Source organism: Acomys russatus, chromosome 1 (genome assembly GCF_903995435.1).
Source record: "Acomys russatus chromosome 1, mAcoRus1.1, whole genome shotgun sequence".
Classification (NCBI taxonomy): domain Eukaryota; kingdom Metazoa; phylum Chordata; class Mammalia; order Rodentia; family Muridae; genus Acomys; species Acomys russatus.
In genome coordinates, this window is record NC_067137.1 from 91,916,732 (window position 1) to 91,925,172 (window position 8,441).

The 8,441-nt window shown below is 43.9% G+C and overlaps 1 pseudogene; it reads right to left on the bottom strand.

The window, feature by feature from the left end:
* Positions 1–7,195: 7,195 nt before the first annotated feature.
* Positions 7,196–8,191, bottom strand: LOC127196440 (proteasome subunit alpha type-4-like; annotated as a pseudogene).
* Positions 8,192–8,441: the final 250 nt, after the last annotated feature.

Here is an 8,441-nt window from a genome sequence, read left to right on the forward strand (position 1 = left end):
TATGTGTGTGTGTGTGTGTGTGTGTGTGTGTGTGTGTGTGTGTGTGTGTGTGCGCCTCAGTTATGTGCGCCATGTTCATGCAGTGCTGGAGGAAGCCAGAAGAAGGTGTCAGATTCCCAGGACTGGAGTTACATAGGGTTAGCATCCATGAGGTGCTGAGTATCCAACCACAATCCTCTGGAAAAGCAACATGTACTCTGAACCTAGCCATTGCTCTACCAACTCTTTACTGATTAGTTTAATTTTTTTTTTTTTAACCAATTGTCTGTTTTCTTCTTTATTCATTTTTCTACCAATTATCTTACCTATTCTGTGTTTTGCTTTTTTTTTTTTTTTTCTTTTTTTTTTCTGGATGTGAGATGATTTTATTTTCTCTCTTTTTTATTTTCTTGTGTTTTGTTTTTTGAAACAGGGTCTCACTTTGAATCCGTGGCTAGCTTCACAGAGATTCAACTTCCAAGTGCTGGGATTGAAGATTTGTGCCACCATATCTGGCCCAGTTTTATATTACATATTTTCTTGGTAGGAGTCCTTTGTATCTTGGCTGTGAGTGAAAATCTCTCCCCTTAGGTCAGGAAGCCGCCCTTCCCAACCAGACACCTGTGAGAGCAAGAAGCCCCTTCCCATCACTACAGGCCAATGTCCTAAGGCACACAAACGTGTTCACGGATGTAACTAGACCTTGCTTCCTGATCACCAGTCTGTGTCACTCTTTATAAACGGTGCACGCGTGTCGCCGCTCACTCACACACAGTGCGCGTGTGCCGCCGCTCACTGCCTGCAGCATCCAGATGCTCATTGCCTTGCCCACACTTAGTGTTGTTCCGAACATCTGCAGATGGAAAATACGTGGAAACGCTTTCCCCTCTCCCTCTCATACATAGTTATCTGGTTTAAAATGTTGCATCAAGTTTGAGGACATACAAACAAAATTTTCCGTGTAAACTTTGCACCCACCCCCCCAAAAAAGTTTGTCACATTGGAGAGAGAGGTATGTTGTATAAAGTCTGGGTATTGAAGAGAAATCCTGCCGAGAAAAGATTTCCTGGAGGTGGTTTGTGAGGTGAAAGTGTGTCTCTCTTTGTGTCCAGTCTAGCCACTTTGTTTTAATTTTAATCATGGCATCTTTTTTATTTTATTAATTTTAAGTGGACAGGGTTTTGACTCCGTGTTATCTATGTTCATCATGTGCATGCAGTACCTGTGGAGGCCAGAAGAGGGCATCAAATCCCCTTGGATGGAGTTACGGATGATTGTGAGCCACCAGGTGGATTTTGGGAATCCAACCCAGATCCTCTGCAAGAGCAAGTGTGCTTTCACACAATGAGCTATCTCTGCAGCCCTTGTGACATTTTTTATAATTAATTTATTATAATTTATTCATATTACATCCTGATTGCTATCTCCTCGCTTGTATGTTCTTGTTCCCACCCCCTCTTCCACGCTCTCTCCCTCCCCTAGACCTTTTAGGTGAATACTTTGTTATTTCAGGTAGCCATACCTGTCAGTTATTTTGATTGCAATTTCTGGATTCGTAGTCTTCAGGAGACCATACTCATTTCAGGATCATTTAAAAATTCTTCTGTATAAACAAACAAACAAAAAACCAAAAATTCTTCTGTATAAACAAACAAACAAACAAAAAGACAAAAATTCTTCTGTATAAACAAACAAACAACAACAAAAAATTCTTCTGTATAAACAAACAAAAAAAACCCAAAAATTCTTCTGTATATATTAGTTAGTTTCTGTGTTAATTTATATGTTAGTTTTGCTTTATGTTTTAGCTCTTTAAGCACTAGAATTAATCCTTGGGTATGACATGAGGTGGGGTGGGGGAATGTATCTTTACTCTGTACCCAAGTAAGTAGCATATCAACACTGACCGTTGACTAGTCCACAGTTTCTCTGACTGGTTTGAAATTTATTGTTTCTTGGTCTGTTTTGTAATGCTACAATAGAGTCCCCGAGACTGGGTCCTTTGTGGGGCAGAAAGTAATTTCATAATTCTAGAAGCCAGAAGTCTTAGATCAAGGTACCCCTCAGCTGTGTTGTCACATGGCAGAAAGAAGACAGGTAGAACAGGAGAGTGGCCCCTTCAAACAGCGTGGTGATAGTCACGAGCAACCTAGGAGACAGACTTCTGGGCTTCTCGCTGAGAGAGTTTCCAGAATGGGCTAACAGAGGTTGGGAAGATGGCTCAGTGGTTACGAGTGCTTACAGCTCTTCTAATCTTCTAACCTGAGTTTGATTCCTAGCCGCCTATAAGTTCAGCTCCAGGGGAATCAAGTACTTTCTCCTGGCTTCTAGGGGTGCCCCCCCCCCACATAGGTGGCATACAGATAGATACATGAATTTAAAAAACAAACAAACAAACAAACAAAACCCCAAACTCTTATTGTTGGGTTAACCAGGCTGGCTAGGTACCTAGACTGAATTAAAAACAAAAAAATCAAGTGAGGAGCTAGAGAGAGGGTTGGCTCTGTGGTTGAGAGCACTGGCTGCTCTTACGGAGGACTTGGCTTCAGTTGCCAGCATTTCGTGGTGGCTAGCTGTAACTCCAGTTCCAGAGGCTCTGATGTCTGATGGGCCTCTGGCCTCTGTGATCAACACACACACACACACACACACACACACACACACACACACACATATGCATAAAATATAGAAATCAATGTATAAATTTTAAGTGAGTTAAGTACCTCTTTAAGTGGACATTCCTCTCTCTCTGCTCCCTAACCACAGATGCAGTGTGCCTGGCTGCCTGCCTCAGCCCACCGTGATGACCCCTCAAACTATGAGCCAAAATAACCTCACCTTCTTTCAATTTTCTTTTTCATATATCTTGTCACAGCAAGAAGACAAGCAACTAACACAGACCCCTTTCTATAATGCCACTAACTTATTCTTGACAGCACTACACTCCGGTTAAGGCCCTCCCAATGCTGTCACAGTAGGTAGGGATTGTGTTTCCAGTACATAAATTCTGAGAGACACATTTCAAACCAAAGCACCATGTAAATTAAGTTTCACAGGCTATAAAAATATGTGCTTTGTATCTTAAAGGATCCAGTTTTATGGTGATGCCATAGAGGTGCAAACATTAGGGATCAGATCCATGGCTGGAGTCATGCGTCAGCAGCCACGTTCTCTGCGCACTGTGCAAACTTGTACAGAGGTAAAAATATTCTTCTTTGTAACAAATCATTCTGCTACTAAGACACCTGTTAACCATCCATATCAAGGAATCTCAGAAAGTGACATGCCTTTTAAGTCATCAGTGTCCCCTAACAAGAGAATTATTAAGGCTTCGAAGAGGACATTTAAATGTTTTATTTAGGACTTTTCTAGGTTTGGTGGTGCTAAAGTAATCCGGGGTTCAGTTGTTCCCGGGGTGAGTCCCCAGGAGCATTCAGCTTGAGTTGGGTTTGGAGTTTTCCCATTTGCCTGCCACTGATACCACTGTGGCCTGGTGCACTCTTTGACGGCCTCCTCCGCCCATCAGTGAGTCTTCATCTGATCTCCCCACCCTTCTCAAGCCATACAGTCCAGGCACACAGGCTTGCAGGTACTAGGGTGTGGGAAGGGGGAAGGCTCACATGATGGCTGCCGTGACATGGGCCTTGTGTTTTAAGTGGGGAGGAGGGTGGGATGGGGTGGGGGGGGTACTCTTAAAATCGGATAGATTGCCCCAAAGATAAAGAGAGTGCAGCAGGAAACAACGCGAGTTGGTAATATTAGAGGTCTCTTCTCTTCTCGCCTCTGCCCGCTAGTCTCCCCTGCGTGCCCCCACTTGTCTCCAGTTCCGTTAGTGTCCTGAAGGAAAACACCTGACCTGGGCAGATGCTGCACTGTGGGAGCAGTGGAGAGAGAGCCTTGGAGGGGAGGGTGGCTGCCCATCTGGGCCAGGCATCCCCAGCGGCCACCGCCGGAGCCCCAGCCCACCTCTTTTCTTTTCTTTTTTTAAATTTTTTTTTTTTAGAAATTCTTTTTTTTTTTAAAGATTTATTTATCTATTACATATACAGTGTTCTGCATGCATGTACACTAGAAGAGGGCACCAGATCTCATGTTAGATGGTTATGAGCCACCATGTGGTTGCTGGGAATTGAACTCAGGACCTCTGGAAGAGCAAATGGTGCTCTTAATCACTGAGCCATCTCTCCAGCTCCCAGCCTACCTGTTTTCACATCAGACTCTTCCTACACAGCTGGGAAGCAGAAGACAACACCCACCGCCTTGTTGGGAGGAAGAAGTATGTCCAATCTCACCCTAGGTAAATGTAGGTGAGCTTTGTGTTTTGGATTTTGTTTTGTTTTGTTTTGTTGAGATAGGGTTTCCAGTATAGCCTTGGCTGTGTCTTGGACTCACTTTGTAGACCAGGCTGCCTCCTGAGTGCTAGGGATTAAAGGCATGTGCTACCATGCCTGGCTTTCTTTGTTTCTTTGTTTCTTTTTCTTTTTTATTTTCTTTCTTTCTTTCTTTTTTTTTTTTTTTTTTTTTTTTTTTTTTTTTTTTTTGGTGGGTTTTTTTGTTTGGTTGCTTGGTTTTGGTTTTTCACTCACTCTGTTCTTTATACCTGGCAAAGTTTGCACCACATCATATATCTGTGCTTGTTCCAATGTAATTTTTTGTTGTTTTTTAATTCCGTGCTTAACTTCCCCTACTTCCTACAAGGTCCAATGTAAAGGCAAAGTATTAGTTTGTGCTTCCCGCACTTACTACGATGCTTCACGTCATGTTTGCTCAGGTTTATTTGCAGAGCAGACTGTAAAGTGCAGGAGGTCTGCAGCAATCCCTGCCAGCCTCCTCGATAACATCCCGGGGCCTGAGCCAGCATTTAGTGGGGGGCTGTGGCTTTGAACCTTCCCGCTGAGACCCCTCTTAGAAATACGGCAGTATGGTTGCTGTGGGGATTCCAATCCTTAGGTAGATCCGGGGTGACTGTGTTCCCTTTCCCAGCTAACGGGGCTGGCCTGCGACCTCACAATGGGGTTATTGTTCGTGCAGGGACCAGGTGAGAGGCGCAATCCATCACTGCTGGGGCTCAGCCCGAATGAATCTCGAAGCCCCTTCCCAATGGCAGGGAGACAATGACATCATCTCAGAGTCTATACAAAGAACTTACTACTCCTCCACGGTCTCTAACGGAGAATTACTTTTTAAGCTGCGTTAGGCATATAATGTCGTTACCCAGACTCTCCCCGATTCAGTTCAAGGGCACAGATGATTTGTAGACATTCTCTCGAGTGAAAGAGGAAGCTGAAGCCTGATTTGCTGAGGGTAAGAGAACAACTTAATTTGGAAGAAGAGCTGATTTCCCAGGTAATTGAAGGTAATATTGACCTCCCTCCCCCGCGGGTCTAGTTTCTGCATCTCTTACATAAATTTTAGTGACAACCCTTATCCCTTATCGTTGTTAATATCCATTGTGCCAAAGATTTATTGTTTTGTTTTTTTTTTTTTTAAAGGTGCTGATTTCTCAAAATAGCAAAGGGCTGTCTTCAGGTCTCACATAAAGACCGCAATCGAATGAATTTTAGTGCGTACAACTTGAAGACGGGGGTAAGAAATGCGAAACTGCTGGGTAGTTATTAGCGAGCTTGTTTACAGGAATTGAGGTTTATATTGTCAGACAGAGTAGGCTGGGCTCTTTGCATGAATTAGCTCATTTCATCTTTACAGCAAACATCGAGGAAAAGAAAACTTTACAAAATTTCTTTTGGTTGTTGTTTGGTGCGTGTGTGTGCACGTGTGCGTGCATGCATGTGAGCTTGTGAGGGTTTTGCATCCATGCACGAATGTGCAGAGGCCAGAGCGGACACTGGCTGTCTTCCGTTCTTTTCTGTTTTATTGACTTGCTCACTGGACACTGAATATACCAGAACCCTAACCTCAGACTTCCTTGCCTCCAAAACTGTGATAAATACATTTTTACTATTTATTAGCTATTTAGATCATGATGTTTTGTTATAGCCGAGACAGCACCTAAGGAATAAAATTTTTCACACAGGCGTTCAATCTCGTTCTGAATCCCAGCTTGATCCAAATGCTTGAGCTTGCATCAAACAAAAAGCTGTGACTAACGGGGCTCCTGGGAACTGGGGTTCCTGATCAGGCTTTTGCTCTGATAACAGCTGCTCCAGAGGTTCCCCAGGCATTCCCTTGGTTGTAGTTTTGTGGGTGTTTCCTGTGCCATTCATGGAGAACTCACTCAGACCAGTTTCCAACAAGAGACTCGCCTGCCTTAACCCAAGAGCCACTGGCCTTCCTAGCCCAACCTAGCCCGCAAGTGTATCCACTCTGAAATAAACTTACATTTTTATCTGTTCAGTGTAAGAGGAATGGGTGAGGGTTGGAGAGGCGGCTCAGTATTAAGAGCTCTTACTGCTCCTGCAGAGGTCCTGAGTTCCATTCCAGCACCCACATCTGGAGGCTCCCAACAGCCTTTAACTCCAGATCCAGGGAACCTGATGCCCTCTTCTGGCCTCCATGTGCAACTGCACTCACATGTGCACATAACCATGCATAGACACACAGATATATACATGACTTAAAACAAGTCTTAAAAGTTAAAAAGAGGAATGGATGGTACACTGGACAGCTGGAGTATCCACCCCACCTTGTACTGCCGAAGTGATGTTGGGAGACAATACAGAGCTAAAAACAGCTGATGTCCATCATCTGCTTGAGGCCAGGTGCTGTGCCGGGCACTCTACTGCATCATCTCAGCTCATCCTCACAGTCAGTCTTCTTGTTTAGAGAAAGAAACAGGCCCGTGCAGGCCTAGAAGCTAAAGACTAGGAAAGTTCAGGATGTTTCCATGGAAAGAGAAGGCAAGCTGGATGTTGAGAGTTGCATGGAGGAGAAGGGAGATAAGGAAACCTCACAGAGCTGGCTCAGTGCTTCTCCTCTCTCCACGGTGGAGGAGAAAAGGTGAATTAGACCATTCTGTGGGTGGCATTGCTAATCGATTTAAATTCATCGCTTGCCTTGCCATATGAGCTTAATCTTATTATAGCATATCTATCCGTGTTTCTTTTGTCTGTGCAGATTTTACAGGCAGAGATTTTCTTCGAGTCAGCCAAAGTGCATCTGTGTTAGGAGAAATTATTATTATGATTTCTTTAATCTTTCCAAGTTTTATTCCAAAAAATTATTTGTTGAGATTAAGATGTTTATAAAGATGTCCATCATTACCATAAAGCACCCACCTGGACAGACACGACAAGGACCCAATTCAGTATGTAATGTCCTATTTCCCCGATGGGCAAGTTAAAGAAGAAAAAACAAAGAAACCTTTCCAGGTTGGAAGGCCAGGACAGCTTCTAACTGAATTGGTTCCTCTAAGGAGTTATAAAATCCATGATTTTGTCTATTTATCCTTTTCTTTCTGTTCTTTTTCCTACTTCTCCCGTTCAGCTTTAGCTTCCGCCTCTTCGTGTTTTTTGATCAACTGTTCCACTTCCTTTTGCTTGAGGACTCTGATCACTGTCTTTCCACTCTCTCTTGTTAGGGTGGCGATCTCCACTTTCTCAGCTGACAGTTTGCTGACGTCCATTGTCTTATTCAGCACCTTGATAGCCAGAGCAAGCGCTGCCTTCAGGGTCATCTCTCCTTCCTTGTAATCTTGCTTCAGCATCGACACAGCGGCAGCACTGTTGTTTCCAAGGCACGTGGCTTTCCAGGCCCCGTAATTTCCACTTGGGTCACGCTGATAGAGCTGAAAGCCATAGTGCTTATCCCAGCCAATATACAGCAAAGAAACACCAAAGGGACGCTTTCCTCCAAACTGTGTATACGCCTGTTTGATATCGCAGAGCGCTGTAACCAACTGCTCACACGGAATTGGCTCCTGGCACTGTAATAAGTACCTTTGAGCAATGAGCCTTAGTTCATTAGTCAGAACATTAGCATCAGATGTTATGCCTGCCACACTTTTTTTCAGAAAAAAAGACTTCATCAAGAAGCCTGTGGATGTTGTGTCTCTCTGCTGCGAGCAAAACTCCATTATTGGCTAAAATTCCCAAACAGGTGCCTGCATGTCCAATAGCTTCCATGGCATATTCCACTTGGTACAAGCGACCTTCTGGAGAAAATATTGTGGTCCTGGGTTCATATCTTCGAGACATGGCTTCTGAACTTAATGTAATTCTGGAGGAAGACAGTGAGGGTGCAGATCGGTGCCGCTTTACTCGCGGCAAATATGGCTCCCGCGCGTGCGCAGAACTGAGAAGTTATTTTTGTATGTATCAAAACAACTGGCCCAATTCTGTGTTCTCTGAACCAACAAATGAAGTCAGTTTAGTTCCTTGTCACAAAAGGTAAAGAGCGAAGGGCTGTAGGAAGGGAAGCATACATGCACAACTGCCTCCCTTTTATTTCTAGCACATGGTGTGGTGTCCAGAAGAATAAATTTACAGTGTTTGGCGGAATAGCTG